Source organism: Gymnogyps californianus, chromosome 11, assembly GCF_018139145.2.
Source record: "Gymnogyps californianus isolate 813 chromosome 11, ASM1813914v2, whole genome shotgun sequence".
Lineage (NCBI taxonomy): Eukaryota > Metazoa > Chordata > Aves > Accipitriformes > Cathartidae > Gymnogyps > Gymnogyps californianus.
The window spans coordinates 19,169,594-19,194,427 of NC_059481.1; the positions used below are offsets into that span (position 1 = coordinate 19,169,594).

The window sequence follows — 24,834 nt, forward strand, 5'->3', positions numbered from 1 at the left end:
TGTTTGGAGGCAGTAGATCATAAAAGACACTGTCAACTTCCAAAATGTCTCATGTCTGCATTTTGTCAAATTTATTGATGTGAGTAATACTGAAATCTGTGTTAAAACTCATAGATCCACAAACATTAATAAAGCTGTTGATTAAGCAAGTGTAAATTAAAAAGATGTTAGCAAAGTGGTAACTGGATCATGGAAAAGTAATGAAAAGGGGACTAGAGAAAGGGGGACATGGCATGAGAAGAAAGACCAAAACAGGTACGTTCTGCTTGCTCAAGTGCTCTGATTGTCACTGGCTATTGGGTTGCAAGCAAAAGTTATATGGCTAAGTATTCTTTTAGTTAGTAATGTGTGCAGTAATCAAGATTAAAAAAAAATTGTTAAAAATAGGTAGATATCAAATTCCAAATATCTCCTTACTCTGTAGCCTTATCACAACGCGCTGCAGTTGGACATATCAGATCTCACGGTCTGAGCAACACTGATAAGCTCAATTCTTCAATATGATATCTCCAAAAATGTAGAAGAGAGAATAGTAGCTCGGTTGAGTCACTTGGTAGCAATTTCCTTTGCCTCAGCATTAGCCCAAAACACAGGATGACTGTTTTCTGCTGGAGGCACTTTTTTTTAAGATGATGTGTTTGAGTGCTCATGGCTATTAATGATTCCCTGACACTTTTCGTAAGAGCCTTAGCACCATCTTCATTCCACCAGGTAACCTGTGCTCATCTGGAAAGCTACCGCTCACTTCCTGAGGGTACAGCTTTGCAGATGCTGGCAGCAGGGCAATCTCATTAGCAGGCCCACGCCTTTGAAATTGTCTCCCTATGTATATACACTTAAGTGTGAATCTAATAATCAGTTGAGCTCTAAGAACTTGTTCTCCCTGCAGCCAGTATCAGGAAGGCTGGTGTATTTTCAATCTCGTTAGGACAATTCAGGTTTCACTAGAGGTGGCTAGATGCCATGGTGATGAGTGCCCTATATTTAGCCATCATTGTAATAACAGCAATTGTTTTTATTATGCCTTCTGATGTTTCAGTAATAACAAGAACTGGAACATTTCAAGACTGAACCCATTCTTGTGGTTTCCTGACCACATGTCTTTGGGACAAGCTCAGCTGAGGCATCTGCTAAGGTTCTGTCACCTCTGAAAATTTGCATTGTTCATTAAGAGGGTTCAAAATAGTTTGCTGGCATTTTGATGCTTTAAGGAGGTAAGAACTGGGAATAAAAGAATGTTATTTTGTACTGATGAATTTTGAGCAGGCTACACACCCAAAGTCCTTTCAGTCCTGTTTAAGGGCATAATTCAAAGGACCAGCAGAAATCCTTTGTTCCAATTACTATTTTATGACACTAATATAACTTTCGGAGGTTTACTGTTTACTATGAGGCCCCGTACAGTGGATATACCAGGAGAGGCAAAGGGCATTCTTGAGGCCTGGGCCACGACAGTAAGCCTTCAGGTAAAGTATGGAAGAGATTCCTGCTCATCTTGTCTCAGCTCTGTACTGTTGGCTTCTTGAGCAACTGGGGATTAGCAGCAGTATTTGCAGAAGTACAGGTACACCTTAGCGAAGAGAAATCACATACAGGCTGTCAAGGATTTCTCCAAAATAGTTGAAACATACCAAAAATCCTGGAGTAATTTCATTTGCAGAGGGGAGCTAAGTTGCAGACAAGTTTTTACAACAAATCTTGTAATTCACTTGGTCCATCCGTAAAATCGACCATGCTTTTTGTACAAGTGTAAGAAATGAGCTCGTCTGAAAAATACTCCCGGTTTTCCTAGCCCAGCCTACAAACGCTCTTACAGAACACCATTAATAGTGGTGTTCTATATACGCAAAGACAGGATATGGGTTTTTTCCATACTTTTAGCAAGTGCCACTTAAAGTTTTGTAGATGGAGCCGGAGCCATGGTGTCTAGGAGGCCAAGCATTCTGACAGGCTTGCTTAAGTGCAGCAATTCAAGTTTCATAACTAGCGACCCAAGGGGACTGTGTACTAACAGCATCCTCCTATATTGGCTCTGTATGTTGGGAAAGTCACAGGAAGTCTAAATGAAATTGCCAAATACCCTTGGGCCTCAGACCTATATGGTGGCATCACTGCTGAAAAATAATAAAAACGATGCTAAAAAGTACTAGCCCCAGTGAACCAAATAGTCAATAAAGAACAGGATCTGTGCAGAATTGATTGTATTCATAGTGAGATTTTGTCTACTTATGGTATCAATTAGAGTTGTATTAATAGGTACAATTTTGACTTTACGCTGGCATTAATTTTAATGATGAAGGTTATCAGTCAAAAAGTAAAGCAATGATATTTGCTATAATGATTTCATAGTCTGGACCTTCCATAAGTTAATGCAATGCACTCTCTTTCAAATGGATTGTCTGCTTAGAAACAATCTAGCAGTTTGTCTCGGATCCTATGTGTCACTTTTTAAACAGCTGAAGTTACCAAGGCACTGTGGTGACTCTAGCCCATCCATTTCTCTGAGCAGGGACGGCTGTTCATTCCATTTAAACTGCTATTGTTTGCATGTAAAACAGTATAAGCAAGGGCTCTCAAATACATGCATGTTTGTGTGTTGGAAAGGGCAGGTGTAAAATTTTCTGGAGAAAAGTTGGGTGCATTGGAGTATCAGACTTAATGCAGGAGGATCATAATGCTCTTGCATTTAACTATATCTGGAAGTCAAATATATATACGTATAATAGATTAAAACGATGCATGTGCCCTGTATGTAAAGTTTCTCACTAAATGTATTCTGGCTCTGGTCTGCAATCTGTTGTCCCATGTCCCAAAAGACTCTAAAGAATCAGTCCTGTAGTTCAGATGTGACACTATGAGAGCACGACCATACAGTCTCCAGACCGTGCCTGGCTCGTGCATGTCCACTTGGGCCTCAGCTTTACAAACTGTGTAGGTGAACGGAAAGAATAAGTTTCACTGACTATCTGTGACACAGATTACTTCCTCTGAAGAGCTGGTATAGTTTTATTGACCTTGTCTGTGTGGTTGGGAAGAGAGCTGATGACAGAATTTGTCCTTCTCATGTGACTAGAGTGGGGTTTTTGTATTCTCACTCATTGGCTCTTCTGAAGTGCAATATAGGCAAAGTAACATTTGCCTCTTACATTTTACAAGTAGACATGAGTTCTTGCAATAACAGGGAACTAGAACATCTAATAATATATGTTGTCCTCCTTCTATGCTTGGTAACAATTTGAACCGTCAGGGGTGCTCCCAGGATGTATTTCAACAGGAGGACTAGGGTCTGGTTTATAGGTGATTGTTGATCTGAAATTGTGTCTGTTTTTGTCTGTGTGACTGGAACAATTTGTCAACAAAACATGGCAATGCCACAAGAGGAGATGCATGCTGGCAGTGGCAAAAAAATGTTTATTATTAGAGTCCACAGTTACAGAGCGTGTATAGCGACTTGGTATTGCACGAGGATTTCCTCTGCACAGTGTTCCTGGAGTTTGGCTTACTGGAACACAGCACAGGGCAACACGCAGAAGCATGTGGCAGGCTCCTCACTGCAGCCTGTGGATCAGATGTTTGCAGCCTCTTCTGTGCCCTGCAAATGCCTCACTTCTGATGACATGTATTAGCTGAATTTTTGTTTTTTGAAGGAGGAAGTTGTGAGTTTGTGAACTTTTAAAATCCAAGCTTGGCAAATTCTCAGCTGAAAACACTGATTTTTTTAAAAGTGCGTTGGACACCGTAGCTCTCCTCCCAAATGAAATCCAATAAAGAAAGCTCTGTTTGAACCCCCTGCATGGGGGTTTTCAAACCGGAGTACACATGATTTATACGATATTATAACAGAAGAAAATAGGAGGTTATTTTAATGAAATGGGAATAGAAGAGAATGGAGTTTGGTTTCAGATGTTGTATGTATTGTGAGTCATCCCAATGCTTTTATGTTAGATTTCTGAGTTACACCAATCAATGAAATTGGCCTGTGCTTTTCTCTCCCTTTCTTCATTTAAACGTCAAAGTGAAATTCAAAGGCTTGTGCAGAACTACTTGAGTCATTCAGAAGATCACTGCCCCACTGGGGATTCTCTTTGTTTCAGCACTTGAACACTATTGGTTTTATTATCTCCATTCAGGTTTTGTGATTATTCTCATCCATAGTCTCCTAACAGTCATTAGAGATGCAGACAGACAAAGAGTTCTGCCTTTGCATTGCATGAATAAATATAAATACTATTTTGTGACTTGTCAACAATATCTACCAGTGACACAATGTAGTAGGATATTCTGGGTACTAACAGCCCCATTTGTGAGATATTAAGCCCCCTTCATTCCTGTTGGTTTCACTGGCGTTAACAATTCTCAAGACCAGATGGTTTTTCACTACACTGGAAGATACAGAGGAACAATAATAATGATGATCAATGAAGTTACAAAGTGTTTTAGCTCAGCTCCACAACAGCCACTAATTACTTCAGCTCTAAACTTAAGGTGTGGTTCCACGTTACAAATCTTTTGATGGCAAAGCTGGTTTAAGTCACTGTTGCTCTTATTCGGACGAGTTTAGGTCTTTTTGAACCAATGCATAGTCCAGATATGTGAAATGGTCTTTTTTTTTTTTTTTAAGTGACATTGTGTAAAGGATTCCTTCAGCATGAGTAAGGGAGTTACTGGGGAGCAGGAAGAACAGCAGGGAAGGAGGGAGAATGGGGTAGGAATCTCTTAAACCAGCTCTTCCATTGAAGCATTCATAGCAAGGAAATGAAGAAGAAAGTCAGTGCTTAATTAGAGAGGCCTTGAGGGTTGTTTAATGCACTTAAAGTTGCAATTTTTTTTTTCCAAATTGTTTTTCTTTTTCGGTGTTTGTTTTTTTAAATAATACAAAGTTGGAATTGCACTCAGATATTCTGGATTGTGGTAGCTTTTCATTACAACCTGATTTACAGTGTGCTGAGGTTATTCAAAAGTTGCTTCTTGCCTACTTTGTAGACTCTGAAGGACTACATAGCCTGTTGATGAGGAATAAAGAACGCGTTCAGGAAAACAAACAAATGAAAAAAACCAGTGATAATGTCCCACAACTCAAACCAAGTTAAAATCTTACTATAAGGTTTTATAAAGTTAAGCCAGCATTTTTAATGATAAGAGAGAGATGCATGTGCAAGGCTGAGCCACTTCAGCTACTGCTGGTGGTTTCTAGTAGTGGTTTATGTGGGAGCAGGTGGGGAGGAATGAAAGGCTGCTTTGTATTTCAGAATGTAAAGCAGACTTGCTTCTGGTTCTTCTCTGGCACTAGTGTGACATCGTCTGGGTGGTCTTCCCATTGCTCATCAATGTAATATCAGATCACCTGTAAGAGAAATCTTTTAATTAGTTTGCAGTTGTATTTGAGACAGATGAGCTTGGCAGGAGAAAACATAGGCAGTGGTGACGAGTTTTGAATTTGACTCTGAGAAACTGCATTATGTTTTCTCTGAGGTTAATTCTGGTTTTCAGGTCCCACTTCTAACCGCTGGGAAAACCCTGTCTCCTGCACAGTCAACCTCCAGTTAAACAAAAGTTTCAGTGGAACATAACAGTCATGGGTAGAATGGAAATTATCAAGTCAATGGAGAAAGGGTAGTGCAGGAACAGAAAACAGACCACTGAGCCGATTTAGACATATCATATGTCAATTAAACAGATAGCTCTGTTTTCTAACTCAGTCTATTTCAGACAGGATTTAATTTTGTCCAGACTAGAATAGGTAGTGGTGGTGTTTAGTTGTAGGGCAGTGGAGTTGGTAATTCATGGCTTCAGCTTATGTTTTTAATAAGGAGTAGTCTCAGCTTATGGTTTTGGTTGTACGTACCTATTGCTCCAGGGAGAATGGACGTTGCAGGCCAGGTCTAGAGCCGGAAAGGACTTTCCCTTTGCTGCTGGCAGGGGGTGGAATAACAAAGTTAAAGTTCCATCTCCTTTTTTAACTCTGTTTTCTATGATACAGCCAAACTGTAGGCAGAGAAGTAGTCTTTTGCCTCTCTCTCAATATGTGTGAAGCGAATAAAAATCTTATTGATTCTGAGTAACAACGAGTAGTTTGGAAGGAAATAACACTTAGAAATAGGAAATTTCCAGCCATATATTGCAGTATGTATGCAATTTTTTTAAGCAATACAACATTATAGTCCATTCGGTGTTAACCTAAATGGAGACAAGTGCTGCAGCAGATACAGCTATCATGGTTTTTTGGTATTTCCTCTTGAAAGTTGCTTGGCAATATCAATCTGAAATACAATAGCCATTAACCCTCATTAACCCTATAGAAGTATGATCAAGACAGGTGTTCCCAATAGGACAAACAGAAGAGAGGTCTTATGCAGTAGGCCATGAAGTAAATTGAAAATGATCTCAAAATAAATCTTAAAGATGAAACAAAATGAAAAAGGCACAATATAGAGAAGAAAGCATGGTAGTGCTGAGGCAAGCAGTAATTTATTAATGTTTGTCTGCAGAAAAGTAAAGAAACTCTGTATATCTGTTTTGCTTAATTATCTGGTTGACCTCAGTGAAAAGAAAAGCTGAAGTTAAATGCATAACATTTCTCTTTACAGTGTTTTTTTCTCAGTTCCTTTCTTATGAGTACCCATGTGGTTTCTCTGCTTCTAAGCAGAGTGATAGCTCTAGTCATTTTAATAACCTCTGAGAAAGTGCTTCAGGACATATTTGCAGAGCTGAGGTTGCCATGCCACAGCCTTGTCTCCTTACCATGCTCCAGATATTGAACCTTCCCGTAACTACAATTACAACATAAACCACAAAATGTAGATTTACAGATTGTTTTCAACAACACCCATTCAAATTTACTTATATTTACACTAGAAAAATTAGGGTAAGTGCTATTGTGACCAGAGACATAGACCGAGATCAATAACCAACCAATTCTTGGCTAATAAAGCACTTCTCTAAGGTCTATGGTTGCTTTATTCTGACTTTGAGGTTGGCCTCTAATGTCTTATCCATTGACTTTTCCCGTAAATATGTCTAATAGAGACCAAGCTGAACCCTGAGAAGAAAAGATACACTCTGTTTGGTAAGAATTGCTAATTAACTTGGTATGTAAAATCTGAAGCTACTCTCTGCTTTTAGCTTGTCTTTGCTGGCAAATATGCATGTGTAACACAGGTATAAGAGTCAAACATTAATTCCTGTGATATAGGTAGAGGTTTCCTAAAGTAGCAAGCAGTTCAAATCTACGCTATTTCTTATTTTTTCAGTATGAGAGTCTTGTGCAATAAGGAAAATGACTACTGCAGAACACATTTGGAGCAGTGTAACAGGATATCTTTGTCATGGACTCTGGTCATATATATTTTACATACATCGATTAAAAGATAAAAGGGTTTTGTTTTGCTTTGTTTTTGAAAAGAGAAATGCGTTAGCGTTTCATTGCTTGTGCTAATCCATATGAGTTGTTATATTAAAACTTAGGGCCTGGACACCCTTTGCCATGTTCAAATTTGGTGAAAACTGAAAACGTTGTGCACCATTAAATTTTAGGTCCTTGGGGCCTGATTGTGCAAAGAGTTGACAAATATGGTCCAAGTCCAGTAAAGCCTTTTAACATGTACTTTAAAGATACTGGATACTGAGTTGTGTCATTTTTTCCAAGACACTTCGCTACCTTCTCAGGAGAAAAACCCCCAACATTAAAATTTCATATATTTGAATCCTTTGTCAGCTCTTGAATTGTCCGGTAGTCTGTAGTTAGCAATCTGCTTGGTATTTTCACGTGATCTGTGATACATTGCTCAACTACAAGAAGCAGAACAATTTCGGCTCTGTTAGTGGCTACAACAAAACACAGAAAAGCTGTAAGCAACATGTTGTTTCACCAGTGTATTGGAGAGGGTATACTAAGGTTACTGCATGGATTACAGAAGAATGCAGTACACTTTCTTTGACTCATATACCAAATTTTGCCAGGGATGGGCAGACTTATGTATCCATAAAGATGCATGGAGTGTGTTCATTGAAGCTGTTAGAGTAAAGAGAGGATAACCTCCAACTGTTCTACTTGCTTTTGGTCTGGAAATAGTAGAAGAAAGACCAAAGATTGTGACCAGAAGGGTGCAAATTTCTGTAGTAGTGGTCTAGTCTGATGGGATATTTCATCTGAAGTAGCCTGCATGTTAACTGATAGGGAGTTTCCCGTCAGAAAACAGGCAATACCACTTTGAAAGGTGCGTGGTGTTTTGACACCGCTTAAGCAGGTAAGCTGGTGAGGTTCCATTAGACAACATTAATGACATGGTGCGTTATAGTAGCAAATCATGTTCCTCTTACTGAAAAATTTTGAATAGTACAAACCCAAAATTATCGTATTGTCAGTTAAAAATGTTCCAGTTCAGATTTTCAGGATCTGTTTTTATTAGTACACTAGTGCATTTCTACGTCCTCTTTCTGTATGTTAGAGCTAGGAGAATTTACCTATCTAGCTTGCTTTCACACCTCCATGGGAGAGGCAAATGTATTGATACATGCTACTACCCTGTGGTTATTTAGACCTGGCAAAGTGCATTTGTATACGTGCACTGCATTTCTCGTCTTGCTCGTCAACAGTATTACTTTGCAGACTCCTCAGACTGGCAGGGTAAGTATCACAGCTTTGGTAGAGCAAGCGTGTGACAGAATGGATTAAAGTCCTGTTCTCAGAGCACTGCTACCCAGTCAGCTTCAAAGACATGTAATGGAAAGCCTGGTGCCTTGCTGATATAAACAAGAGAGTATGATAAACTAAACTTTGTAAGGGATAAGTGTAACTTTGTGAGGTTAAACCTGAGGTTATGCCTTAATCTTTGTTAGGAGGATGAGAGTATCACAAAAGATAAATAGTTCATGCTACTTATCGAGTACAGACTTTTGATAGGGTGAGTTAGGAGGGGTGTTTTCCTTTGGTAGTTCCTTATGGTGCATATGATGTGACAGCACTTTCAGAGGTGGGTATATCCCCTCCCTACGTTCAGGTCAGGGCTGTGCCTGGTACTGTATACCCTCACATTTCCTGTATCCGCCTCTGGAGCATTTAAAGTTTGAACATTGCCAGACAAAGAATGCTGAACCTTAGGTCTGATGCAGTTTGGAAGCTGCTGGAGAGAATCCAGGTGAAGTCAGAGAAGCTTACCCCCAGTTAGACTTGTGGGTCTGGCCCAGTTGTCTTGGTTCTTGCTTCTTTATCTGAGTAGATCCCACAGTGGAAGAACGGCTGCTGGTTGTTGCCCTCCAGGTGACAATATTCTATTTAAAGACATCCATATTAACCACTGGGAAGTGGTGGTTCATTCTGCCGTTTTCATTTTGGGTGTTGCATACTTTCCAAGTGATGTGACTCTGACATAATTAGTCATGCTTGCATGAGAAGATCTCTGTATTGTTACAGTGAACAAAGCAATTAATATGTCTTTAATTTGCACCTGACAAAACAAAAAGGATGCGTTTATTCTGTGTGACGTGTAGACAAATTTTTCTTTAAAAACAAAGTTTCATGCTGTGACTACAATTAGTGTAATTGTCAGCTCTTCTCTAAAAACAAATATGTATTAAGAGAAAAGCCAGTATTGTGCCCTCCTCTGGTGTGAAAATGAGACAATCAAAATCTATTGTAATTACCTCAGTGATATTATAATTAGCAGCGATTAAGTTATTCCATGCTGTTTTTTTCCTCTTGGCTACAATTAAAAAAGTATATATCTTTCTGTTGCACATTACCACTGATCATTTTACCTCCATACGTGTCTCGTAAGTGGATAAATTAGAAGTAATTTTAAAGCACAACTCCGTTAAAACATATATCTTTCTATTTAACTGTTTTAACCCTTTGCAAGTTTCCTACATCTTTTAACATCTGTGTAAAATAGCCTTGTTTGTTTGTTTTAAATACTCTCTGGGCCATTAAACCAAAGCCATAAAAACGTGGAGAGTACCCTACTTACTTGTAATAGATGATCTAGGTTTTTCAAAAGTCACTATCCTAAGTGACAAACGAGTGACACCAGAGATGTTTTATAAGCAGGAACTCAGCATCACACCAAAATCTCATTAGGAGGCACATTTCTCCATCTGTACCCCCAGCGGGGTTCTGTTTGGGAGACATGCTCTGGGCTGTCCTAAGTCACATTTTTCAGATCAATCTCCACCCAAAATGTAGTGATTTCCACTACTTTTAGGGAGGAGGAGGGAATACTAGAAAGAGTGTATCTCTATCTGATAGACTAGGTGTTAGTGGTTCCTATATACTTGCGGCATACAGAAAACTCAGGTTTAGCTTCTTTTTCTGCCTGAAAGCAGGTGGATCCATGGGCTGTCCTTATTCTAGGATTGAAGTAGTCTCAATCTTCTTTTTTTGTTGAATCTGTTTTGCCTTGTGAAAAACAATATGGATCAAGAAGAGGGGGAAAGACTGACTTTGAGCCTTCTAGTAGTATTTCAGGCCTTCAGGTGTAACGGAGGAGACCCATGTTCTCGAAAGATAGTTACTGTTTTTTACCATAAAAGAATACAAGATAATCCACGAGCATCTGTGTCCCAATCATCAAAACAAAAGCCCTCCCAACTCACAAAGATGAATACAACCAATTTCAGAATTGCTGGTTCTATATAGAATAGCTGCAAAATATCCTAACTCCATGTCCGAGGAGATGAGAAGGGATACTTAAATCAGGCAGGTAGGAAAAAGCATGGGCCAGTTTTACAACAGAGATTAAAAAAGCCAAAACACAACCCCAAAAATTCAGTCACATCACTTTTCATAAATAAGTTATTGCATTGCTGACCAAAAAGAAGCAGCGAAGCAGTATAAGAATTGTATGAACTGTAGATCTAGTGTATCAGCTGTAGGAAGAAATTCTCTGTTCTTTGGAAATTCTCTGTTCTGTTTGCATCCCCAGTATCTTACAAGAGTTAGTTTTCAATCCTGATGCTATCAGACTTTAAATCTCGTTCTCTCACTGATCATCTAGTCTAGCAATGCTTATTTTGGCACCACTCCAGGACTAAATATGGCAAGTCCTGGACCTTGGACCAGTGTAATTTTCATTCCCTGCTAAGTGCCTACATTTTTAACCACACAGAGGCAGAGCTCTGAGCCTCAGGCTTCCTTTGTGTGCATGTCAGTGATGTTAATAATGTCTCTATTGGTATCTTGTCTCTGAAGTGAACTCCTAAGGCTTTCATTTTGTGAGTGGAAATCCTTTCTAAAAACGATTCCATCTCTGCCTCTGTATGGGGTACTGCAATCTAGTCTCATTAGAGACAGAGAAAGCTCTTAGGCCAGCTATGGAAAGACAACAGGAAACTTTATTTCATCCAACTTTACCCAAAAATGAATCTATGATTTGCTTTTTATTTTAGTCATTAAATGGCTGTTTTCAGATCTCATACTAAAAGGGCCCTATCCTCTGAGGTTCAGAGTGAACTTTATTCATCCAGGAGTTAATGATGTTCTTCACTTTGCAGGATGATAATGCCAGAAACGAAATTCTGAATATGTTGGGGAGCTGCTGTCCAGTTCCGGAATACCACCAATTGCTCCTTTTAACATTGGTAAGAGGAAGAGTATGTCCTAAAAGAGAGCTTCTGGCTGAGCCTTGGGGTAGCAGTTACACAGTACATTGAATCAGCTACAATACCTGTGTGAACAGAGAATGTAGGTTTAACTCCTGCTGCAGCTGACTAATTCTTTTAGCTTGCAACTTATTCTTTCATCTCTGCATTTCATATTCAGAATAGTCAGGTATATTTTTAGAAACCTGTGTGTACCATGCATAGGAGAAGACGCAACCAGATAAAATCGGATAGAGAGTGAGTTGGCCTCTCTTGCAATGGAGCATACGTGTGTAGTAGTAATGATATTTATTAATGTCAATTGCTGACTGAAAGTCTCTTCCTGTAAATGATCAGCCTGAGATGTGACATGTGGGAGTTGAGAAGCACCTGGATGTTACAGGGAGCCTGTCAATGCCTTTGTTTATGTTGCATTTCTCTCCTAAATATGCTTATGCTTTACAAGGCATTTGGATGCCTTGTCTTCACTCCTCTTGCCCCCTCAGATACTCCTTAGGTGCTCCTTATATTGGTATATGATTTTTATTTTTAAATGCTACTTACTTGTTTACACACTGACCGCTTATTCAAGACCAAGCAGTTTGTAGGAGAAAAACATAGCTCTGGATTCCTGATATTTCTGATTTTGAGAGATTTTAAAGGCACTTCTCTGTGTCTAGTCTGATGTACATGTGCTGGGCAGAGTTATTTATATGCACCCTGTAGTAGCAATGCTTCATTACCGGCCTTATGAAGATTGCTTCATAAAAGAGCTTGGCAATTGGGTTATCAAAGTTAACACTACATCAAAAATACTGATTCTTACAAGTCTGTTAGAAGTGGAACATTTTTTTTAATGTTGCAATGTATACAGAAGTAATTTGCATCCTGGCTTTTGGGTTTGTCTGACCTTAGGAGAACCACTATCATAGCTTGCAATTCTTTTGGTTCATTAGCACTAATGCTTTCCTCTGACAGTGCGTAAGCAGGTCTAACAAGTGTCAGTGATGGCTAATTATTCAGGTTGGGAACGTGCTGCATGGCTGCAGAGGCATTTATTCAGTGATATCATACTGATGTTGACGTATAAAGCTAGCTGGATTTTAGGAGCTCATGGGAAGTCTTCATCCTTATATCCTCTAAGGATTCTCTTTTCACTTTAATGTGGAGGACTGAGTCTATGCCATCTTGCTGACAGTAATACAGAATTAGTAAGCTAATCCTGTTCCTCACTGATGATCAAAGGTAGGGCCTTGTAAAATGAGAAAAGAAAAATGCACAGACCAGAGAGACAAAAATAAACTAAGAATAACTCGGTTATTGTTCCTGTTTCTGGTAAAGTGCTCAGTGCCACTCTGACAATGAAGAGCAAAGCCAGAATGAACACTTTCCTGTTAGCATGAATGTAGCCCATGTCGTTAGAATACGGAAATGATTTTAAGTAGACTGAGCTGTGTTGCCTTTTGTACACAAGAAAGGCTAATCCCATTAAAAGTAATGGTCTGAGATTGCTCACTCCAAGTACTGTTAATGAGTTAAGTTTGTTCTGTGTGTAATGAGTCCTCGGTGCTCTTTATGTCCTCCTTGCTGATGAACTGCATAGCAGGAGCTGTCACAAGCTTAATTATGAAAATTTCCATGAGTGAAAATATCATTTTAGAAAGCAGAGATAAATAAAAGTCATTTGTGAGCTTCATTGTGTAGAGCACAGAACACTCTGCTCTCCTAATTTTTCTGGTAGTTGCAGCACTTTGGCAAAGCTCAGATTTAAGCCTGTGTTACTTGACTTAAATTTTCATAATGTCAGACCTAAAAAGCCATGTTAAAGATTGCACTTATGTTATATAGATCCCACTGCACAAAATCAGAGCAGGCCTCTTTTTACAGCACAACTTAATTTCCTTTAGTCTGTTAAGGATTTTTGAAACCCATGAAATTGTTAACATCCATTGTTTCCTTTCTTCCCTACCTGTTTGTGAGGTTTTATGAGCCAAATTGCAAAAGTCTCAAATCTTGCTTCCATCTCCATTTAAATCCACTTCATTTTGTCTTGGGTGTAAACATCACATGTATAGCCATTTGGTTATCACGGTTGCAGGGATCAAACTGGGCAAATTCTCCACGTGAGGAATTTGGCCAGCCCAGGAAAGAAGTAGGGCACGCTTGCCACAGCATTTTGTGTGCTGGCAGCTAGCGAGTGTTTGGAGGATCAAGTCCGAACTTAGACTGAATCATTATGCAATATTTTTTTCACAGCATGAAAATACTGAAAATAATTATATCGATTAAGGCACCTTGGAAGGGACAGAAAAGCATCTTACGCATATGCAGTAGTGTAACAGTTTAGAATTTTCTATCTTTTTAGTATTGAACAGGAGCGTTTGATCAGCTATATAAATGCTGCTTGGCAAGGAATGTTGACTGTATCAGACAACATATGGTTCTAGAGTACACATTTGCAAATTAAGTGGTATCTGGTCACAAAATGTGTTCACTTTTTATTTTAAAACACAACTTGCCTTCCCCCATTTTCAGTCACAGCCCATTTCATTTGGTGAATAGATTATTCAATAAAAAACACTCTTGGATATAAGATGGATCAGACTCAATAATAAAAAATCTTAACAGTGACATTAATAACCTCAGTTCCTAGCTCAGAACTTGTTAGCCAGATCAGCCTCCAGCACAGTATTAATGTATCCATGAAAAGGAGGAAAGAAAATGTAGGTGCTTTTATTTTATATCCATATCTAAGCTCCTTTGCTGGTGGCAGCCACTTTAAAGCAGTCAGTGCTTGGGAACTGGATTGTTTTTGGTTTTTAATAACGAGGTTTTCAAGCCACGATGGCTGTTCTGTTAATTGGGAGGCCATTTGTAAGACCTTGAGACCTGGCCCTGATCATGAAAAAAAGATCAGATCTTATGGACAGAGATACCAGGTTGAAACCTGCATATTTAGGGGAAAGTCTGAGTACAAATTTTGCCAATGTTCTTTAATTTGCTTTAAAAGAAAAAAATCCAAAACCTACTTGCAAAAGTATCCCAAGCCTCAGGCATATGAAGCAAGTCCTGAATCTCATACTAAATTGTCTTCTGCATTAGGCTGTTCACTTAGGCCTGTGTCTGAAAAGACATTTGTGTACCTAAACTCCTATGGAACTTGGTAGGAATTTAAACACTCAAACAGAATGTAGGATCTGGCCTGTTGTATAAATCCATGCTAGCCTGATTGTAAACCAGTTTTAAATAGTGCTGTTGCATGCATGAATAAGATCAGGCCCTTTAGATAGCATTTGCTTTCACTGGGTTGAGACTGTCCTGCTGCATGGCATTTATTAGATGAGAAAATAAGCTTGTCCCAACCAGTATTGCTCTGTTGCAACCCTTTCCTCTTTGTATTGCCATCAGTTTCCTACCAAGGTTGCAGCAGAGCAATATCAGTGTTTTCAGCTATCTCGTAACACAAAGTTGTGGGCTCCCTTAAAGTTCCTATTAATTCAGTTATTGTTCAAAATAAAATCAGGGCAACAGTTACATGCAGTTTATGGAGTGGCAGACTTCAGACTAGCCCACTGTAGCCAAAGCAAGCCTTGCTTGCAGAGATAATAAAATAATTGAGGTTCTCGCAGTGTTAAAGGTGTTTCCATCATGACTGATGCTCTCAGCAATGCAGAACTTGGTGGCTACTACTGTCTTTTTCTAGTAAATTCTCATCCATTTCTTTTAAATTCAGAAGTCTGGTAACCACGAAGTAAGGAGGCGTGGATGCTGAAAGGTCTCTGGAAGCAATAGGTGTTGAACAAGTTGTTAAACAAAGAACTGGATGTCTTTTTTCTTCCTTCTGTATGTAGCATTGATTGATTGGAGTTTGAATAGGTATTGGGTTTAGGTAAGCAAGACAAAGTGAAAGATCAACAGCAGCTAGTGAGGATGAACATTAGAAAAGGACTGTAAAGATAGTACCTTGTGAGGATCTGACTAGACATAGTTCTGCTCTCTTTTGTGCTACCTTAAATCTAAAGTTGCCCCGTAGTGACCACAGACCTAATGGACTAACTTCAAGGAGAAGATAATTTAGTTTAAGAGAAAAAGGAAACTCAGATAGTTTAGGGTGGTAGAATGGCTGAAAGTTAACAGTTTGACCTACCAAGGATGTGCATGCAAAATTGCCTTCCCAGTGCCACTTGGCTGTGAGAGCTTTGCACTTCAGTAGAGAGGTAATGTAGGCAAAGAAAGGCAGCAACTGCCAAAGACCACAGAACAACGTGGTCACAGAGCTGAGAGCAGAGCTGGAGTTTATCGAGTGCCAGAGTTGTTCTGTGACTGCTAAATTACACTTCAGCCCTCTCACAAAAGCTGGTTTTAAATGTAGTTGTAACTTGACAATATACACAAAACCTTTTACCTAAAACGTTTTAAAGCAACCAAATTCAAAATTTTATACAGTAAGCAGATGTATTTTGATTGCACACATTAATTTTTCTGGTAGGTACTAATAATGATATGAAAATAGGTGGGAGACCAGCATTTCTTATGGGAGATGAACAGCAGTGATGGAAAATAATGCATTTATTACTGTAGCTCATCCTGTGGGGTCTCTAGGTCTCTGTAGTCTTGGAGTAGCTAAGTTTTTGCTGAGGTACAATCTCTTTAGAAATACAAAGGTTAACATTCTTGTGACAAGGAGTGAGGCTTTGGGTGAGACATGGGATAATCCATTGGTGAGAGCCCCAAAACAGGCGATGCAGATCTAGGCCTTGCTTGATCACAGATCCACCATGAAAATTTGTGCCAGTCACACCAGTCTTCTCAAGCTCTGTTTTGTCTGTCCTATTCTTTGACTGTTAGCAGTTTCTAATAGTGCCTAGCTGAAGGGACTCTTGATTTCAAGTGGAGTAATATGCATTTGTTCTGTAATTAAGAAATCAAATTAGCAGAAGTGCGGATGTCATCTATCCACTTCATGCCTTTAGGACATGAAAGTAATAAATTGACAGTCTCTCTGAGCCAAGTGAGATCCAAAGATGGGTGCAGAAGACCCTGCAAGGGTAATTGCACAAGCAGCCCACTGAGAAGGAAGTGATCACGTTTGTAAGTGCAATGCTACATTGTAGGACTGAAAGCAAACACTGATGCACTCTGAGGACCATCATTCAGTTTGTGATGTAAGATAGGGATCCTACCTGTTTACAATAAAATTGGAGAATAATTTGGTCCTGAAGAATCTTTTCTCTTGAGAAACAGGGAATTCCTGTGTTATGGTTTAACCTCAGCCAGCAACTAAGCACCACACAGCTGCTCCCCCCTCCTCCCTCCCAGTGGGATGGGGAGGAGGATCGGGAAAAAAAGTAAAACTCGTGGGTTGAGATAAGAGCAGTTTAATAACTAAAGTAAAATAAATATAATACTAACAATAATAATAAAAATATAATAATAATAGTAATGAAAAGGAATATAACAAAAAAAAAAAGAGAGAAATAAAACCCAAGAGAATACAAGTGATGCACAATGCAATTGCTCACCACCCGCTGACCGATGCCCGAGCAGCGATCCGCCCCTCCTGGCCGACTCCCCCCCCGTTTATATACTGGGGATGATGTTCTATGGTATGGAATATCCCTTTGGCTAGTTCGGGTCAGCTGTCCTGACTCTGCTCCCTCCCAGCTTCTTGCACACCTGCTTGCTGGCAGAGCAGGGGAAACTGGAAAGTCCTTAATTTAGGATAAGCACTACTGAGCAACAACTAAAACATCAGAGTGTTATCAACATTATTCTCACACTAAATCCAAAACCCAGCACTGTACCAGCTACTAAGAAGAAAATAAACTCTATCCCAGCCGAAACTGGGACATCCTGTTAAAATCATTCCAAGCTAGGTATTAGGGATGGCCTTGACTACCAGCACAGAGCAAACATCCTAAGTCTGATACTGAACTTTCCTAGACTTGCAAGCTGAAAAAACACGCCATAGAAGACACTGGAGTTACCACTGTACTACAGTTACAGCTGTGTAAGCAGGGTCAGTCCCATCCTCCTCAGCCCCATCAGCCTTTTGTTTTTCTTTATACTGAGATTGGAAAGTAGAGCAGTAAGTTTTGAATATTCAGTCCTCTGCTGTAATGTCACAACCTTTAATGTTACAAAAGCCCCCCCCTTTTACTTAAGCATTTAATTCAATTTTTATTGTGCAAATTACGCTCACCCAAGCAGTACTGTTTAATTGATTAATAAATTACCATTGACTGTCGATGTTCTTGGATTTCCTCTCTGTGCTATTGGAAGCACAGCTGACAGTAATTAAATAATCATTTCATCACCAGTGATGATTGAGTTTATCTAATTCAGTAGCTCTCTTATGTAACTAGTGTTAAGTTTGAACTCTTATAGGATTATATTGATTGATGGAGGAAGACCAGAAAGATAGCTATCGTGTTGTTTCTTGCATTCAGAAGAGTAGGTAAGAAGAATTGACCTGATAGGTTATTTGACACATGGGTAAATAGGTATTTTTTTAAACCTTGAAACCTATAGTGCCATAACATGGCTCATTTAAATTTCTGCTTGTAGCACTCAGCGTTCAAGAACACTAATTTGTGTTCTCGCTACTGTGGAAAAATGTGTAATACAAATGATTGCTATTCAGGTAAAAAAAATGAAGAGAAATCTAACTTAAGCATTTTAGCTTAACTCCTAAGTATACCTTTTAAAGTAATAGCATGTGAATATGTGTACCCACATACATATATGCTTAAAAATGTGTTGTCTCTGTCTCATCAAGTAAGTAACCATGCACTCAAATTACACTTTCTATTTCATACACTCGTTAAGTAGCATCTTGTAGCTCTCACAGGCTACATTGTGATTTCAGTAACACCAAAGTGTCCCCCAGTCAGAACAGTTATTCTGGATTGACAAGAATATAACTGAGATCATCGTATCGAGGGAGAATTATGAAATGTGACAAGCAGGAGAAAGAGCTCATGGAATTTTCTTCAGAAGAGTTGTCAGGGCACAATTCAAGCCCAATTGATCAGGGATGGTTTTAGAAAAATGAAATTAATTCTGCCATCATAACAAGAAGCAGATTAGATGAAAGGCTAGAAGCTCAGCTACTTGGTGCCTAGCCTTGCAAGTTCTCCTGGAGGGAAAACTGGCATTTTCAGCTAAAAGTCAACCTTTTGGCATTTGAAGATGAGTGCATAGTTTCAGGGTCCGTCAGCTGGGTGTAAGGAAATACTGTGGAGAATTGTGGATGATCCCCAGTTTCAATTTTGCTTTGTTTTAGTTAAGGTTGGGACTAAACTTTCACTGTAAAGTGTGCCATCAGTAAGTGTGGTTGTTGGGGAAAAAGGGAAAATCTGAAATTAAACATGCAGAAGTAGTGAATGGTCAACAAAAGACGACCTCAGGGATGCCTGTTTTTAAAGGTACACAGCAGGCTTTGTGTCTGTCCGCAGAAGGAATGTCTTTGGAAAATCCTCTATCATAATCAAGAGAAACCAATTTCTCCACCACATGCTTTACACGTGACATTTAAAATGAAGGCCCAAGTCATGTACAGAGAGTTCCTTGTTCATAAGTACCATGTGGTTTTGAGTCTAAATTTAATGAGAGCGAGGAGTAAAATACCCTGAAACTGAGCAGATGAAGCACTCACGCAGCTTTTATGACAGTGATAAACTATCCAAGCTCTGCACTTCTTGCTTTATGATGCTTCTGTCACCTCCTCAATGAAAATGCCATCTTATTATGTACAGTGCGTGTACATTATTCTATATATATTCTAAATCATTTGACTATTTTGGCTCTCCATTAATGGCAAATTACAGTAAAACTCTAAAGGAAGTGTCTGTGATGACTGTGAACATTGAAAGAATTAATTATGATTGATTTTGTTAATTAAGTTCAGTGGCTAATGTCTTTACAGTAATGGGATGCTTAAAAGACAGAGGCAGTATTAAGTGTTGCACCTATAGTTGAGTTGAAGAGGTTCAGTGCAATGCGGGTATCTATCTCCATGTACAAGACAGGCTGTCAGGGAGTCACTTTTATTCTAGGCTCATGTGTTTTAGATGAAACTTGTCTGGTAAACAATTACCAAGCAAACCCTCCTTGTTTACATGGCACTGAATATATTACATTAAAATGATATTTCTGCCAGTTCTATTTTCTCATTAGGTCTAAGAGTTTGGGATAGATTCTGGTCTTAGCTGTCTGGTTTACTTTCTTTCACTCATGTCCAGCTGTGTTAGCCCATCTGCCTAGACATAACTCAGTCTTTTCCAGTCAACAGTGGTTTCCCAGAATCTCTTCCTTTCGTGACACACTTGCTAGTGAATCCTCGTGGAAGGTGTCTTTGCCATCTGGCAATTGCCTTCACTCGTTGTTCCCTGTTTTGTCCCCATCTGTGTCCCCCCTTGAATTTAAGTTAGGAGAATAGGAAAAGGCTAAATCCACCCACTGAACTCATTCTGTATATGTGTATATATGCACATATGTGCACTTCCATGGGGTTAGAAGCAGCAGAAGAAAGAATCTGTAATTGATACATATTTTGCTTCAAAAATGCAAAACCTATTTACCATTGACAGAACCATGCAGCTGGATGGCATAAGCTGACTTTGTCCTCGTGACAAACGTACTTCAGATAAAATGCCTCAACACATAGATTCTTCTGATGCATGATGTATTATCTTCTTGAAAAGGCATCCTAATGCCCAGTGTAGATTTGGCCTTGAAATTTTTTTTTTATAGCTGGGTATATGTTGCTTTAAAAGAAAGCTGCCACTTGCTATCTCTGTACCCTTGCAGAAGCTTGCCAAAAAAGGTTTCCCTCTTTTTCCTGCAGAATTATTTGTTTTTCCTGACACAAAGGAGAGTGCTTTGTCATTGTTTTCTGTATAACATTGATGGATTTCATGTTGAATGGGTATTGGGTTTTAGTTAAACATGACAGGGGAAGAGATTTATAGGCAGCGGCCACAGAGGTTGTTTGAAAGGCCCAATAATGCTTCACTGCACAGATGTGTTTTCAGTGTTCTCTGATGGTAAAGAACCAACCGGCTCATATACACTCCACCCTCATTACGGAGCTATCCTTGAAAAGCCGAGTGTTAACAACTATATAGGTTTTCTTTCTTTGGAGTTTCAAAGTAAACAAGATTCAAGGAGCAGCCTTATGTCAGGAATGCTGTACTAATGAGGACAAATTATATTCTAATCAGGTTTCTCCATTATTAATTCACTGTTGTTCTGCTCTCTTTTTTTCCCCTCTCCTCCTCTTTGTGTCCAATTTAAAGTTGCAGAAGAAACATGGGGTGGAGTGTTTTTCTTCTGGTGCTTGTTATTCATATTAAGTAGTCTATTCTGCCTTTGGTGTGATGGTGGGTGTTAAGAATTTAAATCCCCCGTAATGCATTGATAGGATAATATGAATCACCACCCAGAAAAAAATCCTATATGGATCTCAACAGCTAAGGGATACTAGTGTGGTTGAGTGTATTTCTACACACAAAACATAACTCATTCTGGTTCATCATGGTCCTACATAATTTCAGTATTTTCTTAGAGATATTTTTGTATTTTGCTTCTGCAGAGAAATTTGAAGAAGCAAGTAGAAATATACAATACATTTTTGTAATTGCATTTTTCGTTCTTTGTTCTACTATAACTTATACACGTTTTCTTAAACCAAATCCTAAAAAAACCTTAAAAGTACCATTAAAATGTAAGTGTGATAATGGAATAAAATAAATCTCACTTGCATGCATTGCATCTTGTTTATTTTATCTACATCCCTTGGTTTTGGACCATGTGTATTAGACATTCCATCAGAAAGTGCATACCAGCTCAGCTCTCATGGAGAATAGGTAGTGAACCATGTTAAGTGCCAGCTCACAGGGTGTGCACGACCATTCAGTTTCCACCACAGTCACATTGTCATGAATCCTTACTATCTCTAGCAGATTCGAAGCACTCGTGGCCTCATTAGCAGCTTGCCAAGAGCTGGAGAGCTGCAGCTAATACAGAAACATCATACTGGAAGGGATTGCCTAGGTCATTGAGTCCAGTCCTCTGTCATTGCAGGCTACCGCATCATATAATTCCTTTCATCAAATGGTAAAGCTCCATCTTAAAAGAAGTCTGCTACATTTAGCACTGTTTTGGTTGTTAGAAACCTCCTTCTCATTCCTCGCCTAAGTAGGTAAGTTGCTCATTGACACCATTTTTTCTTATGCCAGCATTGTCCATGGTTTTAATTTGTTCTTTATTTACCTACCCCAGTCCCATTTTGTGTTTGTCCCCCAGCAATCATCTGTCTCTCATTTTGCAAGGCGCAGTTGACCAAGCTTGTTTAGTCATCTCTTGCAAGATGGGCTCGCTTTTCCTGTGATCTTCCTATTTAGTAGGTCCTTCTCTCCAATTTGAAATACTCTTTCTTGAACATCAGTGTTCAGATTTGGACAACATAATCTGAATGAGGACTCAGTAGGAACTGGTATCATGGCATTAGCATGTCCTAACCTTCACTAGAAAAATCTAACCTGAAGAATAGAAGAAAATTACTTTCCATACTATGTTGATGGTTTACAGCAAGAACACTGACTTCTTTCTCCTTATTAATTTCCAGCTGATGAGATCCTGTATTATAAGAGATTCTTGTTGGTTCCCACAAAGCATTGCACTTGGAATTTTTTGATTGAGTCCCTTTTCCTCCCTGAGGTCATCAAATACTAGTAGGATCCTCCTCTTTCTTGAGGCTGAGGCATACAGATCTGCATCTATTTAAGAACACACACCAAAAAGCACCCCAAAACTGCCCCCAAACCCAAGGAGTTTGCAATATGATGTTGCCTGTACTTCTGTCTTCTTTCAGAGTTGGAAGCTAATTGCTCGTTAGGCAAGCTCACCTGGATTGAAAACACACAGTAAAGAAAGCTCTTACAGTAATTGAAGAATCATAATGCATTTGGGTCTAAATTTTGGAATAAGATGGATGGAGTTGAATGCTTTATTTGTGTGCATAATAATAGCCACAATTGCTCATACAGATAATTAGGTGCACTAGCTTACCTTTAGTCAATCTGTAGATGCCATTCCAGAAGTATACTGTCAAGCAGAACATCAAGCTAATTCCTTCACATCTTCTGTCATAAACCCAATTATAAAATATATCTGGGATAAATTGATGCCCTACTGTCTTTGTCATCTCTGTCCTGAGCCTTTGAGATGATTAGATATTCTGTAGAACAGAATGATCCTTCTGGAGCTTGGCTTATTCATGAGTGAATTAACCCTCAGGAAACACTTCCCCCTTCCACAGTGGCTGTACAAGCTTCCATAACTTCCTACCAAGATGTGCTTACCCTTCCAGTTGCCTTGGCCTCCAGTGGTCTCAAGTTGTGTCAAGGGAGGTTTAGACTGGATATTAGGAAAAACTTCTTCACTGAAAGGGTTATCAAGCATTGGAACAGGCTGCCCAGGGAAGCAGTTGAGTCACCATCCTTGGAGGTATTTAAAAGATGTGTAGATGTGGCACTTAGGGACATGGTTTAGTGGTGGACTTGGCAGCATTAGGTTTATGGTTGGACTTGATGATCTTAAAGGTCTTTTCCAACCTAAATGATTTTATGATTCATTTCCACCCACTCAGACTTCTTCCCTAGCCCCGCACGAGAAGTGCTACAACTCAGTCCCCACAGGTTGTCGAGGAAGGAGGGTTCATGTCTGTTCTAGGATCTCTCACGATGATTCATGTAACTTGTATTTCATTCCTGCTTCTAATCCCAGAAGGCATTTCTTTCAGTCTTGTCACATGCTTGGGTTTAGGACATCTTTAAAGGAAAAGAGATCCTGAAAAAATTATGCAAGGCCCCTCACCTTCCTGAAGAAGGCCCCTCATGCAATGCAAATAGAGGTGACAGTCAACATGGAGCTCACTGCAAGATTGGGGCCTGTTTTTGAGATGTAACTAACCTGAACTGTATCTGCCTTTAGTTCTTAGATCTCTGTCCTCAATCTGTGGTCTTCATTGTTATAAATATTTAAATATTTTTATTCCTATTAATGTTTTATAATATTATTTATTAAATACTAGAGTTTAGAGCAATTTGTCATCTGAATAAAAATAGTGCATTTCATTTGAAGTCCAGCTTGTGCTGCAAAGTATCAATGTAATACAATGTGTTCAAGATGTTTTTTTAATGCTTATTTCCCCCCTCAAATTGGATGCTGGCTTTTAATTTGAATATTGAGCTACCTGAACTGAATTATTTATCAACTTTAATTGGATTTGCAGACAAGTCATATTTGCACATCTTTTCTAGGAAAAATGGAATTCTTTCTGGGAACTTTTTAAAAACACCAGGTTGAGGACATACAGCTAATTAACTTCACATTTCCTGTCAAATTCACTCTTTCTTCTTTTTTTTTTTTTGTGTCTAGAAAACTAAAACGTGGGAAATGATGTTGTAGCTCACTCATTCTGAACTAAAACATGTTACAGCACACATCTTAAATCTAAAATTAGGTAGTTTTTGATAATTATTATTAATTATTTGTATTTCTATATTACTTAAATTCTCCAGCTAAGGTATGAGTCCTGTTATGTTAAGCACAGCATGAACACAGACGCCCTTTCTGAAGGAGTTTACCATGTGGCTGTCGCAAGTGGCTCATGTCTCCAACCACCTGCAGAAGGCAGACAATGGAAAGTTTCTACAGAGTCACCTTGCCCTACCTTATCTTCTTCGCAGGCTGACCCAAACTTATTTTGGCCACAACATAGCATCAACCCTGAATTATGCTATTCACCCTGAATTATATCTCCATAATCCTTATGAACATTTTTTCTGGCTCCTCCAGTATGCACTGCTGCCAAAGTTGAAGAAAACCACTTCTGGGTGGAATCTGCAGTGTGACACCATGGAAACTATTGGAGAATTTGAGAGTGGTGCCTTTGCCTATAGGGCATCCTTCATTGCTGGTAATGTGTGGATTGAGTTTTAAATGTTACTCTGAGGCATGGCAGATTTGTAGCTAATTTCCAAATATAGTCCACACAGTTTATGATTAAAAAAGTAATAGTGTTAATATGTTAATCAAAAAGAACATAAATTTTGTGCAGTTATTCATAACTTTATACCATGATTACATGTAACTACATTGTTATTACGGTCTTAAAATTACAGTATAATTACATTTAGTTAATTCCAAAAGCAATTGCTGCATGGCCAGAATTCATTTATATAAACCTAGACT

At 39.0% G+C, this 24,834-nt stretch overlaps 1 long non-coding RNA gene across 1 annotated transcript in view; it reads left to right on the forward strand.

Annotated features, from left to right (window-relative positions):
- Positions 1–24,267, forward strand: part of LOC127020769 (uncharacterized) — a 96,332-nt gene extending 72,065 nt beyond the window's left edge. The window contains exons 3-4 of the long non-coding RNA XR_007767106.1: positions 21,661–21,778; positions 24,162–24,267. This is a non-coding gene — a long non-coding RNA (uncharacterized LOC127020769). The remainder of the gene's footprint in view (positions 1–21,660; positions 21,779–24,161) is intronic.
- The last annotated feature ends 567 nt before the right edge of the window (positions 24,268–24,834 follow it).